This window comes from Heloderma suspectum, chromosome 5, assembly GCF_057233095.1.
Source record: "Heloderma suspectum isolate Gila_16-S chromosome 5, 16-S_ref, whole genome shotgun sequence".
Classification (NCBI taxonomy): Eukaryota; Metazoa; Chordata; class Lepidosauria; order Squamata; family Helodermatidae; genus Heloderma; species Heloderma suspectum.
In genome coordinates this window covers 196,434,318-196,454,478 of record NC_139462.1, presented here as the reverse complement: position 1 = coordinate 196,454,478, position 20,161 = coordinate 196,434,318, and the positions used below count along the sequence as shown (strand labels likewise).

The window sequence follows — 20,161 nt, the reverse complement described above, 5'->3', positions numbered from 1 at the left end:
AATAATCAAAAGTACAGCAACATTTCCATTGAATAATATTTCTAATATGAATCAGAAAAGAGTATTACAAGAGTGTTGATTTTTATTCATTTACAGGCATTTTATGATACGTTTTATTTTTTTTTAAATGCTCCAAGCAGCTAACAAATGAGATAAAATAAAAATATAAACAATGTAAAGCATAATTCATCACACTGATCAAAATGTACAAAAAGCCTTCAAAAGCACAACCACCACCACCAAAATACAGAAAAGACTTTTCCCCAGTATTAACCTACTACTATGCTCATCATCTGAGGATCTTGTCCAAGTGCCTCCTATGAGTGAGGCTCAGAGAATGGCAACAAGGGAGAGGGCCTTCTTGGTGGTGGTCCCCTGATTACAGAATGTTCTCCCCAGTGAGGTCCGCCTGATGCCAACATTGTCATTTTTTCAGTGCCAGGTTAAGACATTCTGCCCAGGCATTTGACAGCATATGATAAGAATTTTAATGAGTCTTGGGATTTCTTGTTTAAAATTGTTATATTTTTGTATGTAACTCATTTTATATTATGATATTATATTGCATTTTTAGGGTTTAAATCTTTGTAAACCATCCAGAGAGCCTTGATTATTGGTACAGAAATGTAATAAACAAAATGAATTACTTCTGTTTCCTAGATGAGTCAAGAATTCATTTTGTGTCAAACAAATCAAGGATTCAATTTATTGTATTGGTAGTACACATTGTGGTGATTTAAGAGAATGGATCTTGATTGTATTCGATAGAAACAAATGAGACAAAATTGTTAACATTATAGGTAGAGATGCTGACCGGTGACAATTACATTTTCTCATTGCCTTCAGATGGGTAGTAAATTTAGGCATGAAATCCACATAATATTCAAATTAATTTTAACCCTACCTCCACACTGCAGCAGCCTGATAACAACTGGAAAGTTGTTGGGATGTGAAGGGAGGCAGCTCATTATGAAGCCATTAGTGTTAACAAGACTGGTGATGTCTGTACAATGCATCAGAACTGCCTCAGCAGAATCAGTAATCACTTCTTAATATGCATGCCAAAATTGCTAGTGCAATTGTGGGGGAAGAAACACCAAAAAAAGGGAAAAGAAAAAAAAGGTGAGATTAGTCATTTCCTAATTACATCATATGAATCAGACAGAAGTAAGATTGCATAACCCACAGCTGTGTTTGTGTTGAAATTACCCTTCTCCAACAAAACGAAAAGTTAGTGGCAAGACAAAATGAATTATGCAAATTGAATAAATTATGTAAATTACGACCTTTTGCATATAATTAATTATTTTGCACCGTGGCCAGTTGATGTACTGTAGCTCCCATCCCTGCTCCTAGACCGCTGGAAGACCTGCTTCGAACTATAGTCACAAATGCAAACATAAATGTGTAGTACCACCTGTTGATAAAACCCAGAATGCATAGGCAGTCTGAGTTGAGCTGCCCTGTTATTTGATGCCTCCCTTTAGCTTTGACCTGACTTCACCACCAATGATGAATGCTAATAAACTGGTAATCAAGACATATTGCCTCTATCATTGAGATGGTCAAGTTTCATCCATCTAAAGGGCAGGAGGAAAGTGTGGAATGTGACTTGGAACCCTGGAGGGCTGCAGACATTCCCACTCTGTCTGTGGAGTGTGGGATATAGCCTGAGAGTTACAGCAGGAGGGCAGTGAGGTTGTGAATTAATCTGAGTTTTGGAGTTAGCTGAGAAAGATTTCTGAGACCAATCTGGTTAGCAGAGCCAACTTTGGGGACTGGGGTGTCTTTAGGACTACCACTGCCTCCCTGTGTGCCTCCCTGATTACCACCTGCTCTACCTGTATATTTGTAAATATATTGCCAAAATAACCAACCCCCTTGCTAGTCTCTGGTAGGGATGTATGAAAATTTCATTTCAGTTCACAAATCACTGGAAAAACTCCATTCGCAAGCTCAAATGCAAACATGAAAGTGAGCTCATGTTCTCCAAAAATGTTTGCAAATTCTCTCAAATGTGTTTGCATTCGCAAAATGTGCACTTTTAAAAAATGTGCACTTTTAAAAATGCACACATTAAGAAATGCACAATGTTTAAAATGCACAATTTAAAGTGCATTTTTAAAAAGTGCCCATTTTTTGAATGCATGCTTCAAAAAAATCATTTTCACACTTTAGTCAATGGGGTGGGGGGAAGTGCACACTTTTCTTGTTCATATGAACTGAAAAAACAGGTTGCAAACGAGAATGGGGCTGAGCCAAACCAAGCTCTGAAGTGAAGTTTGGAGAATTTTGGCAAACGCGAGCATCCCTGGTTCTCCCACCCGTAGCCTTGGGTACTCTATCCTATCCAGGAAAGTGACCTCTTAAAAGCTGCCCTGTTGCTTCCTATCACTGGTGGAAGAGGAAAACATGAAACATTGTGATGTCACTACTGATCAAGGGCATATCACTCAAATTGAATAGGGTTTCATGAACCATCTTGATAATTAATCTTTATCATTGTGTCTCTGCAGCTTTTCTCATCTTTATGGATCACTGTAGCATCTCCCCACTCCTCCTGAATTGATAGAGAAGCAATAATACAGCAGACTTGGATCAGAGTGAATGCTGAGCTAAGTAGGGCCTCTGTTAGAGTGGCCATGTGTCCTACTTGAAAGTCCCTCTAACTGAAGGATTGTTGGAGGTCAGTCCTCTGTTGGAAGGTGCCCTCTATTTGAAGCAGTAGAGGCTGGTGGCTCCAATGTCACTGGGGCAGTGAATCCGCTCTGGGTTTCAGTCAGAACCAGTCAGGTGCAGAGCAGCTGGGATAGCTTTTTTTTTTAGAGTTCTGACTGGTTCTGTCTGAAACCCAGAGTGGATTCATCGCCTCAGTAACATCGGGGCCACCAGCCTCCACTGCTTCATATAGAGGGCACCTTCCAATAGAGGACTGACCTCCAACAATCCTTCAGTTAGAGGGACTTTCAAGTAGGACACATGGCCACTCTAACAGAGGCCCTACTTAGCTCAGCATTCACTCTGATCCGAGTCTGCTGTATTATTGCTTCTCTATCAATCTGTCCAGTCCAAGATACAGAAAGAGAGAAGGAAGAGCAGTGAGGGCCTTGAAGTTGCCTATCGGCGCCTGGTCAGCAGAGTGAGCAGGCACACAGGTGACCTGGCCACAGTCCCCACTATGATGACATCTATTATATTTCTATTCAAATTACAGCAATTACTTCTTAATGTATATATGAAAACTGTACTTTGTGCACATCTGTGTCCTCTTTTTTGGCAGTGCCTGAGGGCCAAAGCAGGCATTACTTTAAATCTGTATCTAGCAGCTTTGTCCCTCCCCCATTTTTACTCTAGAGTAGGTACTAGTGTGGGCGTAGGGTGCAACTGTATGGATTATTCTGAAGTCATATTTAAGAACAGAATATTTAAGAGTTAAGTGTACTGAACTCTTTTCCTTTTGGACAATCATATTCAGCGAAGTCATGTTGTGATATCCCTTCCAGCAGCATTCTTTTAGGCTCTGCTTCTTACCGTGGAAGTAGCCACTTTCTCTAAGATGGATAGAAGAGCCCTGGGAACCAATGAAAGATGAGGGGTGGAGCCTAGTAATGTAATGTTCACCTGGAAACAAACCATGGAGGAGTTAAGTTGTTATTTTTTTTTAAAGGAGTGCATATTCCTCTTTAAGCCAAATGAGCCAGCGTGGTGGTGTAGTGGCTAGAGCATTGGACTAGGAGCTGGGAGATCCGGGTTCTAGTCCCCACTCGGCCACTGGGTGACTTTGGGCCAGTCACACACTCTCAGCCCAACCTACCTCACAGGGTTGTTGTTGTGAGGATAAAATGGAGAGGAGGAGGATAATGTATGCCGCCTTGGGTTCCTTGCAAGAGGAAAAAAGGTGGGATACAAATGCAACAAATAAATAAATAAATGAGTAAATAAATGTTTAAATGCATTGACTGAACTGATTTTGTGAACCATGGGCAGTATCCAATGGGGTGCTGCATCCCTGCCAATTCTGTTGTGCCCCACTCATTCTCTCCTGTATGTGAGACCCACCACTTGCACAACGGGGATTTAGCACTTCCAGGAGCAACTGGCAGCAATGCTTGTTTCTGGAATGGGGCGGGTCAGTGGAGCTTGCATATAAGGGAGTCCCGCCGACGAACACTTCTGCTCATTTTGGGCCCTCCTGTAGGAAGCCTTAAATCTCCATTGTGCAAGCAGTGGGCCCTGCTTGCACAATGGAATCATTCATTCATTCATTTCATTTATATCCAGCTTTTTTTCCTCCTTAAGGAACCCAAGGCAGCATACGTAATCCTCCTCCTCCTCCTCCATTTTATCCTCACAACAACAGCCCTGTGAGGTGGGTTGGGCTGAGTGTCAGTGGAATCAGTGGAAGGGGCCGCTTGTGTAATGGCCCCATTGGATACTGGCCATGGTCAAAGAATGCTAAGGGAGGCACATTCTTGTGTCTCTCTGTGCTTGTTCATTTGGACTGAGACTGAAACCATCAGAGCCACTGAAGGATCTGTACATTAACTTGGCCTAATTAGTATTCCATACTTTTCTAGATTTAAGTAGTTGGTTTCCAAGCTTCATCTGGAGAACTGAGCAGAAAGCTTAAATTATCTCTCTTGCTAAATTATCCATCCAAAGTCATAAAAAGGAGTCTGTTTCCCCAATATGGAGTTATACTGTATCATTAATCATTCAGCATTAAGACAAATCATGCAGTGGGTAAAAGATAAAGTTCCTCATGCTGGGCCCTAATGGAAGAGGAGGAGGAGGAGTACTTAAAAGCAATTTTCCCTTATATTAAATTTACACACTTTGCCTAAGCAACAATAGATCATATTGACTAAAACAAATTTATGAATTTGCTAGTACATAAATTCAAACTAAAAATAAATATTGCTTCCCTTACCAGTTCTCATTATGTTGTACCCTGGCTTTTAAATATATATAGATTTTTGTTTCTTACGTGCATGGAATACTTAAAAAAAACATGTCAGCTATATCCCAAAAAATAATTGGCAGGAAGGTCTGGAATAAGATGGAGGTACCTACAATCCCCCTTCATGGATCACTGCCTTGTTGTGGCGAAGGGGCTTGCGTAACTCAGTGAAGCCATAAGCTATGCCGTGCAGGGCCACCCAAGACGGACAGGTCATGGCGGAGAGTTCCGACAAAATGTGGTCCACTGGAGAAGGAAATGGCAACCCACTCCAGTATTCTTGCCAAGAAAACCCCATGGAACGTATCACAAGGCTAAAAGATATGATGCCGTAAGATGAGCCCCTCAGGTCGGAAGGTGTCCAATATACTACTGGGGAAGAGCAGAGGGTATTTCCAGATAGCGCCAGAAAGAGTGAAGTGGCTGGGCCAAAGCCAAAAGGACACTCAGCTGTGGATGTGTTTGGTGGTGAAAAGGAAGTCCGATGCTGTAAAGAACAATATTGTTTAGGAACCTGGAATGTAAGATCAATGAATCAAGGTAAGCTGGAGGTGGTCAAACGTGAGATGGCAAGATTGAACATCGACATCTTGGGAATCAGCGAACTAAAATGGACAGGCATGGGTGAATTTAATTCAGGTGACCATTCTATCTACTACTGTGGGCAAGAATCCCTTAGAAGAAATGGAGTAGCACTCATAGTCAACAAAAGGGTGGGAAAAGCAGTATTGGGGTACAATCTTAAAAATGATAGAATGATCTCAGTACGAATCCAAGGCAAACCATTCAACATCACAGTAATTCAAGTCTATGCCCCAACCACTGAGGCCGAAGAAGCTGAGGTTGATCGGTTCTATGAAGACCTACAACACCTTCTAGAACTAACACCAAAAAAAGATGTCCTCTTCATCATAGGGGATTGGAATGCTAAAGTAGGAAGTCAAGAAATCACCGGGAGAACAGGCAAGCATGGCCTTGGTGTACAAAATGAAGCAGGACAAAGGCTAATAGAGTTTTGCCAAGAGAACACGCTGATCATAGCAAACACTCTTTTCCAACAGCACAAGAGGCGACTCTACACATGGACATCACCAGATGGTCAATATCAAAATCAGATTGATTATGTCCTTAGCAGCCAAAGATGGAGAAGCTCTATACAGTCAGTAAAAGCAAGATCTGGACCTGACTGTGGCTCAGATCATGATTTTTCATGCAAAATTTGGGCTTAAATTGAAGAACGCAGGGAAAACCACTAAACCATTCAGGTATGACCTAAATCATATCCCTTACCTGATCTGAGGGTCACTGATCTGTGATTTGTTGTAATGGAAGATGGTGCCGTACTCCATTCTGATATTAATGGAGGCAATTTGTGCAACAACATGTTTAGCTCTTTTAAAAGAGCAAGAAGGAATACTCATATCTAGTGCACTTCTACAATCAGTCAAATAATATTTAGGATTTATTTATTACGTTTTGTACTGCCCAATAGCCAGAGCTCTCTGGTAGTTCACAAAACTAAATTTAAAACCATAAAATAGGCAACATAGTAAAGGATAATGTAAAAACTTTAAGCTTAAAGGAGAATAAAACCAAAGAAAAAACCCAAAGTAGGGCTTTTCTACACAAGGCATTTATCATGTGCTCATCATTTCCTACTCATGGTTGTTTATGGGGTCTTTAGATGATGTTGTGACCCTCCAGCTTCACTTCTGTGTCTAACCAACACTTTCAGTGAGTTTTTTTAAAGCACAGAAAATACGGCATTTCATTGTGAAAGTGAAAGAAAGCGGGATTTCCTCTTATGTATTTGTATTATTCTGCTGCACCACAGTGTGACCTAGAGGTTACGAAGCAGAAAAGCAGGAAAGGAAACACTCCTCATGTAGTTTTCAGAACTCATTTCTGCAATGAAACCAAAAGGAGATACAGCAGATTATGAGCCAATTAAGAGCCTCGTAGAAAAGCTTTAAAAGTCAGCAGCAGTGCAAAGATCTAAAAACACACTAATGCAATGTTTAAAGCTGAAGGACTAAAAAGTTTAGGAAGATTTAGTGATCTTCACCTGGCACTGAAAAAACCACAAAGTCGGTGCCTGGTGTGCCTCTCGGGGGGTGTGTGTGATTCCACAGCCAGGGTACCACCACCGAAATGGCCCTCTAGTCTCCCGCCTCACCTCATTTGGTGGGATCACCCTGAGAAGAGCTTCTGAAAAGGATCTTAGGGTTCTGGCAGGTACATATGGAGCTTTGAAGGTTAATACCAGTACTTTGAACTGGGGCCAGAAATGGACTGGCAGCTAGTGCAGATAATAAAGTAATATGATCAAATTGGCCAGTCTCTATTAATAATATTGCTGCCCAATTTTGGACCAGCTGAAGTTTCCAGAGCCTCTTTAAAGGCAGCCCCACATATAACACATTGCAGTCATCCAAACAAGAAGATCCGACTTGCTGCTTGACACAAGATTTCACTATTGAAACGCTGGCAGCAAGGTGGGAGCAATCACATGGATTTCTGTGCTTTGACAAGGCTTTAAACTTGGGCTGTGCAGGGACCCCCCAATCTGACTCGGAAGCTGCTTCGTGGCTTCGGAGATGGGCCCGATTCAGCTCGGGCTGATTTGGGGGGGCGCCCAACACGACTTGGCCCCGAACCTGAAGTGGGATTTGGATGTCAAACCCCGCTTCGGGTTCCCCCGACGTCCACATGCAACCCCTCATCTCCTTACCATGCCGCCGCTGCCTCCTCCTCCTCCATCGCTGCCTTTTCCTCCTCTGTTGCTGCCACCTCCTCCGCCACCACCACCTCTACCTTCTCTGCTGCTGCCATCGCCACTGCCAGTGCCAGTTCCTGAGGCCTGGACACATGCAGACTCTTATTGCAGGGAGTCGCCATTTTTAAAATGGCAACCTCCTGGAAATTCCTGGAAGTTGCCATTTTAAAAATGGCGACTCCCTGCAATAAGAGTCTGTGCACATCCAGCCCTCAGGACCTGATGGTGGTGGCAGTGGGATGGCAGTGGCAGAGGGCGAGGAGAAGGTGGCAGTGGTGATGATGGCAGCAGCGGCGATGATGGCGGCGGCGGCGGCGGAGGTGGCGGCTTCGACTCGGGGTTCAGGCCTTGGGCCAAAGCAGTGCACAGCCCTACGGGCTTCTTTGAACCACTGTTGGCCCTTGTGACGTGTTTTTTTTTTTTAGCAACTTGGAGTAAGATATGAACTTCAACAAGAAAATGGATTATTTCAAACTTTTTTAAAAAATCCCTTTTGATCTTCAAGCCTCACATGTAATAAGAACCACAGCACTGGAACAGCTTCAAAAACTACATTGTACATCCCTCTGCATAATGCCAGGATTTTCTATACATTTTTTTAAAAAATGCTTAATTTATAAAATGAGTGTTGCCAGGTCTCAATGTATCTAGAAACCATAACCCCTTTTCCTTAGATTTTTGGGGTCCTGGCTGCCCTTTCTGAGAAGCCTGGGAAATGAACTCACATTTTTAATTAATCTGCAAGAATAGTAAATGTTCCACATCATGACAATACAGCTAGTGATAATGGCAGATTAGGAGATATGCGCCCTGATGCTGAAAATAGGTTCCAAGACTGAGTATGACACAAATTAAGCCCTGTCTAAGCCATGTCTGCTAACTTGATGTTTCAGTTGCACTGTCAGGAAAATTACTTTAAAACTTCTCCTGACACTTTATTGCATTGACCAACTTTTTATGTTTGGGAATGTTCTGCTTTATATATAATCTAGGGCTCCTATCTTATCAATTGCATCCTAGTTCCTTCTGATGGCCACAACACTTCCCATTAATCACATGATGAATATGTAGGTTAAACCATAGCTTAAGTTTCTCCAGTCTCTCTCCTTACTCATCTTGGTGTGGATGTAACAATGAAACATGTTCCTGTCTATAGACCTTTCATTATGGTGGATCCTACTTACACTTCACTTCAGTCTGTTAACTGCTGAACAGCTGACCTTGTGGAAATTGGGAAACATACTTGCTGGGTAAAGAGAGCATAGCTGGTGCAGAAATAGAGCATAGAAAATGCAGTGCATAGTGCTTGCTTTGTGGCTGTAAGAGGTGTTGAATCCATATGATTTACTCACAGGTGGTCATCATGGCTATCAAAAGTGGTACAGACAATGGGAATTAAGTAGGGTGGCCAGGTGTCCTATTTTACAGAGGACAGCCCTCTCTTTGAAGGGGAGTCAGAAGACAGTCCTCTCTTTGAAGGGCTGTCCAGTCCAAGTCCAATTTAAAGAGAGAGAACCATAAGAAGGAAGAACAGGGGGCTTGAAGTTGCCCATCAACAGCACCTGGACAGCAGACTGAGCACGCACACAGGTCAGCTGGTCACAGCCTTTCCCACTATGGTGAGATGTGCTGCATTTCTATTTACATTATAATAATTATTTTAAATTTTCCTTTATACATATAAATGAGCATATATAATTTTTTTGATCTGTGTCCCCTTGTTTCCTCTCCTTTGGTGATGTATTTCCCCTTTTTGGACCATGCATAGGGGGTCCAAATTAAGGCACAACCTGAACAGGACAGGAGCAGCAGGATCTATGGGCCTAGCAATAGCACAGAATCTAGGGGTGTACGAAACCCCGCTTAATTCCGCAGGTGGGGGGAGGTGATCTGTTCCTCCCTCCAGAAGCCTCGACGGGGGGGGAGGCGATCCATTCCTCCCCTCCGAATCCTGCCCGGCCGCCTCTGCTCCGCAGCCAGACTGCGGAGCCGCCAGCCAGGCCAACCCGCTGCCTGGCTGCTGCAGACGCAAATGGTGTCCTGCGTAGGGGATGCCATTTGTGTCCCTACACAAGCCCGTGATAGGCTACGTATATATTTACGTAGCCCGTCACGGCTGAAGCGGGAACGTAAATGGCGTAGGGGACGCCATTTGCGTCCCTGCTTTAGCCGTGATAGGCTACGTAAATATATACATAGCGTATCACGGGCCGGCGTAGGGACGCAAATGGCGGCTGCTACAACGGCCGCCATTTGTGGCTGCAGCAGCCCGGCAGTGGCCGGAGCCACCGCCGGAACTGGAGCTGGAGCCGTAGCCAGGTAGGCTCCATTTTGCGGGGCTTTTGCGGGGTGGTGGGGCAGGGGGTTCCGTTCCGCCACGGATTCCGGGCTCCTGAATTCACTGGAATTCGGCCCCCATGGGATCCGTGGCAAAATTCTCTAACATCCCTAACAGAATCTGGTCTGCCCTGTGCTATGCTGCTGCTGGTGTCATCCTGGCCCATTAGATTAGAGCAGGAGTGCAGAACCAGCTCTCCTGGCATCCCAGCCCAGCCCTCCAGCATTCCCCAGAAGGTGAGGGCCTGTTCCTTATGCCCCATGCTCTTTCCCCCAACTACCAATCATTAAGTGGCTTCCCAGCTTTTGCACAGTTTTTTTCCCCATTCTAAATGTTTGAAATGTCTCTTCTAAGGCTTAGTTAGTGGCAGTGAGAGCTTTAAGTTAAAACGTGGTGGTATTTTGGCTCTGTCCCCCTTTGCATTTGGCCCTGCCCACCACTGGGATGCGGCCCCTGAGAGCTTCCCTGAAATGGAATTTGGTCCCAAGTTGAAAAAGGTCCAACGACCCTGGATTAGAGGCAAAACCAGGGCAAAGGAGGGCTACTCCCAGAGTGACCCCTCTCATTCTTTGGATGTGACTTTTGGTTTGCTTGCAAAAAGATTGGCCCATGCAGATTTCAACTAAGGAAGCTGCCTGAAGAGAGAGCAAAGGCATTGTCCCCCAGGACCTTTCCACAAGCTAATGGTGTCATTAGTGTGCTTTTGCCTTGAGTTTAATGAGTAGTTCTGAAATACGAATACGATGGAGGTCCAAACACAAGGGCAGTGTTTTGTTGTTTCCTCCACGCATTTGTCTCCAGAACAATGCTTATGATTAACTGCCCAAAAGAGCAGAGAGAAGAAAATATTCTTCCCAATGCTTGGGAAAGTGACTGCAACATTCTTCAAGTAGAAAACTTCAGAGAGAAATTATAGCTTTTCAAAAAGTTTGATAGATGCCTTAGACCTCTTAGCTGAATTATCAGTGATTACATGGTGAAGAAAAGGGATTTTCTGTTACTTTGCTTGTCTCTTATGTACACATTTCAGCATTGGAGAGTTTTATCTTGCCACTAAAGTTGAACGTTCTTGCGTGGAGATAAATACTGAGATCCACTCAATAAGAAATATATTGAAACGTTTCCTATTTTTCACATAGTGGGTAATCTAAGTCGGGGGAAGGGTGTGGCTTTTTTCTCCCCCACAAAAATAGGTGTCTCAAAACATCTGGGAATAGTGTATAATTCCCGCTCTGTTGATCTGCATCTTGTTTGATTTGCCTGCATAACTAAAAGCATGAAATAACTATGTAGCCAAGGACCTGTGCTGTGTATATTCATGATAGTTGAACAGAGTTGTTCTTTCCTGCTTTGCTCTAATGAAATATTTGTGTTTTATTAATTACAATTATATATATATATATATATATATATATATATATACACACACACACACACACACACACACACACATATATTACACACACACACACACATACATATATTTGCATCTGAGGCCAGTGAATACAGAATGTTTACAGCAATGTTTCAAGCCTCAAGCGCCTCTTGGGACTGGTGCTCTGCCAAAAGCTGAGAAAAGCTGTACATACAGAAATGTTTGATATTGCTCTATCGAGAAATGGAATTCTACTCATGGAAATGTTTTTGATTTTCAGGGAAAGCATATTAATATTTTGTCACAAAAAAGAACCACAAGCTTGCCTTTACAGTACAGGAACAATCCAGCCCAAATTAAGCACTGCTAAGTCCTGTTCATATGCTACTTTCTGGTAAGTCACTGCTCTGAATTTGGCCCTAGTTTTGTCACATAGAGATGCCTTTTGTTATGTGAGCTGCTAGAATTGCTTTTCAATTGCCTTCCCTGGGTCTCTAGCACAGCAGCCATATGCATCTAAACCAGGGCATCTAAACCTCCTGAGGTCTCAGTCGGGCCGTCTGGGTTCTCCGGCTGGCCGTGCCCCCTTCCCCCAGCCCCAGCCCCTTTCCCAGACCACTACTATTTTGGTGGTTTCCCAGCTTGTGTGCTGGTTTTTCCCCATTCTAAAATATTGAAATGCCTCTCCTAAAGCCTCCTTATTCGCAATAAGAGCTTTAAGCTAGAATATGCTGGTTGTTATGATAATTTTGGCTCCACCCCTTTTCCCTTTGGCCCTGCCCACCACTGGAATGCAGCCTCTGAGAACTTACCTGAAATGGAATTTGGCCCTCGAGCTGGAAGAGGTTCAACACCCCTGATATAAACACTGGCACATCATCAATAAGGCCCCATGTAACGCACTGCCTGCTCTTTTACGTGCTACAGATGGTGACATTTACTTTGAACTGTTGGTTGTCATAGGACCAAGGAACCACTGAAGTCAGCAAACACCTGAACAACTGTGGTGGACTCAAAAGTCTAGGGAAAATTCCTTCAGTCTCCAGCAAGGTAGGAACAGAAAACTGGAGGGAGGGCAGGGAGGGGGAAGGGAAAAGAAAAGTCTAATGAGACTGAGTCTCACTAGACTCAAAAGGAGGCAAAAGTGAGGGTGACAAAGCCGAAGTATAGTGAGTGAAACTTTCCTTATCACGATCAGTGATGGGACGATTATGTAATTTTGGAACTGGGCTCAGAGGTGGACGCTAGATCTTTCCTTCCTTTCATGCACAGCTGAGTCTTCCTGGGGAGGAGGCTTTTTAAAAATGTTCCCTCTTTTTGGTTCCCTCCTGTAGGGGAGGGGGTCTGGATCAGGCCCCTCTCAAGAGAATGGATCCCAAACCATTTCCACTCCATGACAACCTGCACATTTAAGGCGCCATATTTGCTAACACCAGGAGAACCACCAGGGTAGTTTTCTGTCCACAAGGCTCTCCATGGGCACAGTGGGGGCCCCCACTGCAGTAGACACCCCCCCTCCACACAGTCAGTGGAGGCCAGTGGGGGAGAGCTTTTGCCAGATCCTAACACCCTCCAGCTATATTCCTTAAAAGGTTTGATTGCTTCTGAACCATGGTAATCAATGGTTGCTTGCTTCTGTTGTTGTTCAGTCGTTCAGTCATGTCCGACTCTTCGTGACCCCATGGACCATATCACGCCAGGCCTTCCTGTCCTGCGCTCTCTCCCGGAGCGTGCTCAAGTTCATATTCATTGCATCGGTGATGCTATCTAGCCATCTCATCCTCTGCCGTCCCCTTCTCCTTTTGCCTTCAGTCTTTCCCAGCATCAGGGTCTTTTCCAGAGAGTTTTCTCTTCGCATTAGGTGGCCAAAATATTTCAGCTTCAGCTTCAGTATCTGTCCTTCCAATGAGCACTCAGGGTTGATTTCCTTTAGGATGGACTGATTGGACCTCCTTGCAGTCCAGGGCACTCGTAAGAGTCTTCTCCAGCACCACAGTTTGAAAGCATCAATTCTTCGGCGCTCAGCCTTCCTTATAGTCCAGCTCTCACAGCCATACGTTACTACTGGGAAAACCATAGCTTTGATTAGACGGACCTTTGTCGGCAAGGTGATGTCTCTGCTTCTTACTATGCTGTCTAGGTTGGCCATAGCTTTCCTCCCAAGGAGCAAGCGTCTTTTAATTTCATGGCTACAGTCACCGTCTGCGGTGATCTTGGAGCCCAAGAAAGTAAAATCTGTCACTGCTTCCATTTCTTCCCCTTCTATATGCCAGGAAGTGATAGGGCCAGATGCCATGATCTTCGTTTTCTTAATGTTGAGTTTCAAACCAGCTTTTGCACTCTCCTCTTTCACCCTCAACAAGAGGCTCTTGAGATCCTCTTCGCTTTCTGCCATTAGGGTGGTATCGTCTGCATATCGGAGGTTGTTGATAATTCTCCCAGCAATCTTAATTCCGACCTGTGATTCATCCAACCTGGCGTTTCTCATGATGTATTCTGCATATAAGTTAAATAAGCAGGGTGACAATATGCAGCCTTGTCGTACTCCTTTCCCAATTTTGAACCACTCGGTTGTTCCATGTCTGGTTCTTACTGTTGCTTCTTGACCCTCGAACAGGTTTCTCAGGAGACAGGTAAGGTGGTCTGGTACTCCCATCACTTTAAGAATTTGCCACAGTTTGTTGTGATCCACACAATCAAAGGCTTTAGCGTAGTCAATGAAGCAGAAATAGACATTTTTCTGGAATTCTCTTGCTTTCTCCATGATGCAGCGAATGTTGGTGATTTGATCTCTCGTTCCTCTGCCTCTTCGAAACCCAGCTTGTACTTCCGGTAGTTCTCGGTTTGCATACTGCTGAAGCCTAGCTTGTAGGATTTTGAGCATCACCTTGCTGGCATGTGAAATGAGTGCAATTGTGCGGTAGTTTGAACACTCTTTGGCGTTGCCCTTCTTTGGAATTGGAATGTAAACTGACCTTTTCCAGTCTTGTGGCCACTGTTGAGTGTTCCAAATTTGTTGGCATATTGAGTGCAGCACTTTAACAGCATCATCTTTTAGGATTTTAAATAGCTCAGCTGGAAGACTGTCATCTCCACTAGCTTTGTTGTTAGCCTAAGGCCCACTTGACTTCACTCTCTAGGATGTCCGGCTCAAGTTCAGTGACTGCACTATCATGGCTATCAGGGACATTCAGATCTTTCCTGTATAGTTCTTCTGTGTATTCTTTCCACCTCTTCTTAATCTCATCTGCATCTGTTAGGTCCCTGCCTTCTTTGTCCTTTATCATGCCCGTCTTTGCACAAAACGTTCCCTTGAGATCTCCAATTTTCTTGAAGAGATCTCTAGTCTTTCCCATTCTGTTGTTTTCCTCCATTTCTTTGCATTGTTCATTTTAGAAGGCCTTCTTGTCTCTCCTTGCTATTCTCTGGAACTCTGCATTCAGTTGGATGTATCTTCCCCTTTCTCCCTTGCTTTTCGCTTCCCTTCTTTCCTCAGCTACTTGTAAAGCCTCCTCAGACAGCCACTTGGCTTTCTTGCATTTCTTTTTCTTTGGGATGGATTGAGTTGCTGCCTGCTGAACAATGTTACGGACCTCCGTCCATAGTTCCTCAGGCACTCTGTCTATCAGGTCTAATCCCTGAAATCTATTCCTCACCTCCACTGTATATTCATAAGGGATATGATTTAGGTCATACCTGAATGGTTTAGTGGTTTTCGCTACGTTCTTCAATTTAAGCCGGAATTTTGCAACAAGAAGCTCATGATCTGAGCCACAGTCAGCTCCAGGTCTTGTTTTGACTGACTGTATAGAGCTTCTCCATCTTTGGCTGCAAAGGACATAATCAATCTGATTTCGATATTGACCATCTGGTGATGTCCATGTGTAGAGTCGTCTCTTGTGCTGTTGGAAAAGAGTGTTTGCTATGATCAGCGTGTTCTCTTGGCAAAACTCTATTAGCTTTTGTCCTGCTTCATTTTGTACACCCAGGCCATGCCTGCCTGTTATCCCGGTGATTTCTTGACTTCCTACTTTAGCATTCCAATCCCCTATGATGAAGAGGACATCTTTTTTTGGTGTTAGTTCTAGAAGGTGTTGTAGGTCTTCATAGAACCGATCAACCTCAGCTTCTTCGGCACCAGTGGTTGGGGCATAGACTTGAATTACTGTGATGTTGAATGGTTTGCCTTAGATTCATACTGAGATCATTCTATCGTTTTTGAGATTGTACCCCAGTACTGCTTTTCCCACCCTTTTATTGACTATGAGTGCTACTCCATTTCTTCTAAGGGATTCTTGCCCACAGTAGTAGATATGATGGTCACCTGAATTAAATTCACCCATGCCTGTCCATTTTAGTTCACTGATTCCCAAGATGTCGATGTTCAATCTCATGTTTGACCACCTCCAGCTTACCTTGATTCATTGATCTGACATTCCAGGTTCCTAAACAATATTGTTCTTTACAGCATCGGATTTTCTTTTCACCACCAGACACTTCCACAGCTGAGTGTCCTTTTGGCTTTGGCCCAGCCACTTCACTCTTTCTGGCGCTACCTGGAAATACCCTCTGCTCTTCCCCAGTAGTATATTGGACACCTTCCGTCCTGAGGGGCTCATCTTCTGGCATCATCTCTTTTAGCCTTGTGATACGTTCCATGGGGTTTTCTTGGCAAGAATACTGGAGTGGGTTGCCATTTCCTTCTCCAGTGGACCACATTTTGTCGGAACTCTCCGCCATGACCTGTCCGTCTTGGGTGGCCCTGCACGGCATAGCTTATGGCTTCACTGAGTTACGCAAGCCCCTTCGCCACAACAAGGCAGTGATCCATGAAGGGTCACTGCCATTCTTGCTTCTAATGAACCAAAATGATAACGTTCAGGCTGAAGACCTATGCATACTTACTAGAGGCTGGACTAGAGAGAGTGAGAGAGAGAGAGAAAGTCCCATTGAAATCAGTGGGGCCTCTGTGTAAACATGGATAGGATTGTGTTGTATGTCTCTTTAGGGAAATTTTTTCAAAATGAGAAATACTATCATTATATTTAGCTATTTCTACTGAGGTTCATGGGAAGAGCCCAGTCCATAAAACAATCATTGCATTGATTTTGTCAGGTGTCATCTCTTTGAGTTTCACAGAAATCGTTCCACTTATTTGAAATGGAATTCCCTTAATATAATATGATAGCTGCCTTCAGACACAACATTCCCACTACAGCAAACCATGTTGGATCAAAAATGCATCTGTTGTTCCACTCCCTCCCTACACACCAGGACTGCAACAACCTAGGACCTAACTGTGGTTTGTACATCCTGATTTCTAGGGAGCAATACAACCACTTGCCAGTTCAGACAATATGTCAAACTGTGATTTACCAGAGCAGGAAGTTGTCTATCAAGCTGGGTGTGTGATAGGAAGATGGAAAGAAAGCAGGAGGAAGTGCAAAGGTGCATTACGAATCAAAGGATCCAGTATCTGTTGGACCAGGAATGTGACAATCTATCATAATAAAGGAAGATGTCTGTCTGTCTTTCAGTGCCATAGTTCCAAGACTGTGAAACGTAGACATCTGAAACTTGGCATACATACTGAGGGAACCCTAGGGATGTACACTTCTTGGGGCATATTTTGTTTCTACTGGTGTACTGCCCACCCTGCTACCCATCAGACTCCCTGCCAGAGCTGACAGAGATGGTCTCCGACTTGGTGTTGAGGACCCCTAGGATGATGGATCTGGGGGATCTCAACTTCTATGTCAAGGCTGCTTGGAATCAGGCTGCGGAATGAGCTCCCTTGAGAGATTTGCCTGGTGCCTACATTGTGCTCTTTCAAAAAGATGAAGACCTTTTTATTTTCCAGGAATCTTAGCATTTTAGCATTCTAGTCTTTTAGCTCTGCTGTTTTAAATTTGTTGTTGTTGTTCAGTCATTCAGTCGTGTCCGTTTTAAATCTCTGCATTGCTGCTTGGTTTTATTCTGGTTGTACTTTTATACTGTCGTTTTAAGCTTTTATAGTTTATATTGTTTTTATGCTGTACTTGTGGTTTTAATTTTTGTGAACTGCCCGGAGAGCTTCGGCTATTGGGCAGTATAGAAATGTAATAAATAAATAAAAATAAATTTTAATGTAGCTGTGTGTTTTCCAGTATGTAGTACCACTATCAGTCATCAGGTGGGAAACCTCCCTAACCAGCACATAGCTTTGCAGTGGATATGGTATGAAGCCAGGGCCCAGTCTCCACAAGAACAGGAGGAGAAAGACGGAGTGGCTTACCCGCATTTTTCAAGGAACCGGCTTTTGTCAATGCAGGGCTCCATGGGCACATGAATTGCACCATTCTAAGTCGCTTTACAGAACATACTTCTGGGTGGGGTTGGCGTGAACGTCATCTGACTGGCAGGGGCTGCTCAACCAATAAGAGAGCCCCCCCCTCTTTCTCCTATGATAAAATCTTCTTCCTGTCTTGATAATCCCAATAACTCAGAGTGAGCATTTCAGGAACAAGCCTCATTGAGTACAGTGAGAGATACTTCTGAGCAGATACACACATGCTTGTGCTGGGAAAGTGGGGGAGAGAACACAGGGATGGGAAACCAGTCCCATCGATGCTGCACAGGATCTCTGTAATGAAGGTGTGGTTACTTCCTAAGGCAATAAACCAAATAACAGAATCGGAGCCTCGAGATCGCGCTTTGAAGCATTTAGGGAATTTCTGCTTTAAACTGTGCCATTTCAATTGCAGGGTATCTCTGTACATTCTGATGTGGGCATTCAGGGGACAAGCTTGCTCGAGCACAATAGGAGTTACTTCTGAGTAGATACTAATGGGTTTGTTCAGGGACGGGAAACACACAGGAAACACCCCTTGACTGGGGTCACGGTGAAAGGCACACCCCTGGGCAAGGCTAGCACACCCGAGGACAGTGCGTGGGTTGGGGCACACAGCAACTACACCGGGGAGAACCCGACTTGAGGAAAAGAATTGGACTTTAAGCAGTCTCAGGAAATTTGTTTTTTCCCTGATTAACTCTGGGGTGGCTGCTGGAGGGCCACAAAGTCATCCATCCCTAATGACCTCAACATACAGTCAGCTCGGAGTAAATTGCTGGTGGGGACACCCCCCAGGAGAGAGTAGGCTGAGGGACAGTTATATGCCTGCCTCCTTCCACCTGCTGTGGGGCAGCCCTCTGAGGAGAATGGCGTGGGCAGACCCCTTCCACACTGGGCCACAGGCATGCCAGCTGTGTAAATTTTCATGGAAACTTCTCTGTATCAAACTAAGGGATGTTCCAACCCATAGGAAGCCGGGTCCATTCACTAGTATAACTATAAATGCACACATACTTTGGATCTGATATTTTCCTTTTTCTTAGCAGCTAAAAAGCTATTCTGCCCCAGTGGATGTCAGCTCTAATAATTTCTTAAGGTGGCATTGTATATCTTAGGTCTAAGGAGTGATTAAAGAATTATGAACCATATTGATTTTTATTTCCTCATAGCTTAGAAATAAAGCCTATTAAAATTAAATCAACTACTTTTTATGATAGCTGTTAAATGTTGTTGACAAGGAGAAAAATGTACCTGAAATAGCTGTGTCTTAATAAAATAAGGCTAGTGATAAAGAATGAGAATAAATGTTTGAAATAAACATTGTTTTGCTGAAACTTGAAACTGGTTGATATACCACCACTTCTTATTTTTAGTCTGTGCTGTCCTTTACTTTGCCAGCTTGGATGATATATTTATGTATTTAAAATTATTTTTAGGCTGTCTTTAAGGGTAAAACCCTCTCAAGGCAGTCTACAGAAGAAAAACCATACAAAAATATTCATATAGGCAATAAATATACAATAAAATACTAAAAAACAAACAAATCACACCAATAAAACCTGTAGCCCACAGATTATGGGAAGCCAGCAAAACTAGGTGGGCCTTTAGAGCCTTCCTGAAGACCTGCAAAGGGGGCCTGATGAACCCCTGATGGAAGTTGATTCCAGAAGTGTGGGGCCACCACTGAAAAGGCCCTCTCCCTTATACTCACCGCCCAATAGCCGAAGCTCTCTTGAAATTGATGGGCCTGAAGAATAGTTACCTTTGGCTGGATTGTTCCCATACTGTCACCAGAGGCAGCCATTCCAGCAGACTGCCGCAGGGGAAGATGAAATGGGAAGCAAGTCCATTCCATCAGTTCTGCTGAAGACCACTTACATTTTTCCTCTTCCCACCCCATTTCTTTCTTCTTCTGTATCGTGTCTTTTTAAATTGTAAGCCGGCAGGCAGGGGCTGTCTTCTTTTTATTGATTGTACGTAAGCTGTTCCAACAGCCTTTTTGGTTGAGGAGCAGACAGAAATGCTTTAAATAAAATAAAATAAATACATAGCCATAATTGTTGTGTGTGCTTCCAGATGAGGCTTTCATTGTGCTACTGTGCTGCCTCCTTCATTAAATTTTATGGCGGGGGGGAGGGATTCAGACATCATTGTCATCCATTTGTAACCCTCCTGAGTTTTCCCATTGCTTCTTCTGTCTTTTTTCTTACCACAAAAAAACCTTTAAGGAGGAAAGATGAAGACAGCGGCAGAGTGCCTTTTGAATGGTAGCGGTAGGAGCCATCCATCTGGAAGCAACCATCTTCAATCTAGGTCAATATGTCTTTTTCATATATGGTTTTACTCATTATTGGATGGATGTTTGAAGAAAACAATTCCCT

The 20,161-nt window shown here is 43.8% G+C and overlaps 1 long non-coding RNA gene across 1 annotated transcript in view; it reads left to right on the top strand.

Moving 5' to 3' along the window:
* Positions 1 to 19,118, top strand: part of LOC146345025 (uncharacterized) — a 58,639-nt gene extending 39,521 nt beyond the window's left edge. The window contains exons 3-5 of the long non-coding RNA XR_014792401.1: positions 11,730 to 11,843; positions 12,413 to 12,499; positions 16,987 to 19,118. This is a non-coding gene — a long non-coding RNA (uncharacterized LOC146345025). The remainder of the gene's footprint in view (positions 1 to 11,729; positions 11,844 to 12,412; positions 12,500 to 16,986) is intronic.
* Positions 19,119 to 20,161: the final 1,043 nt, after the last annotated feature.